We start from the raw sequence: 537 nt of genomic DNA, 5'->3' as shown, positions 1-537 counted from the left end.
TTAGGCACTATGCTACCAGAGCTCCCATGGTTGGTAAAGTAGGGGGTTAATGAATATGAGGGAAACCTTCAATGAGAGTGACACAATAGCTGCAACAGTGGAACTGAGGATCATCTAGATGTCATAGGACCATGCAGCATTTTGTTCTGTTATAGATAAGGTTGCTATGAGTTGGAGCCTACTTCAATAGTACCTATCAAGAACATCTTTTACAAAAGTTAACTTTTAGTGGTGCAGTGTTAATTGTCTGTTTCAACTCATACAGACCCCATGTGCAGAGTAGACTTGCCCTATAGGGTTTTCTTAGCTGAAATCTTTATGGAAGCAGATCACCAGGTCTCTCCCATGGAGCTGCTGGGTGGGTTCAAATCACCAACCTTTTGGTTAGCAGCTCAGGGCTTGATCATTTGGGTATAGTTGTTGTTGTTATGTGCCATTGAGTCGGACCCGACTCATAGTGACCCCTCCTTGGGTTTCTGAGGCAGTATCACTATGGAAGTAGATTGCCCCATCTTCCTTCTGAGGAGTGGCTGGTGG

This window comes from Orycteropus afer, unplaced genomic scaffold (assembly GCF_000298275.1).
Source record: "Orycteropus afer afer isolate SDZICR_OR568_19922 unplaced genomic scaffold, OryAfe1.0 scaffold00240, whole genome shotgun sequence".
NCBI lineage: Eukaryota > Metazoa > Chordata > Mammalia > Tubulidentata > Orycteropodidae > Orycteropus > Orycteropus afer.
This window is presented reverse-complemented; position numbering follows the sequence as displayed.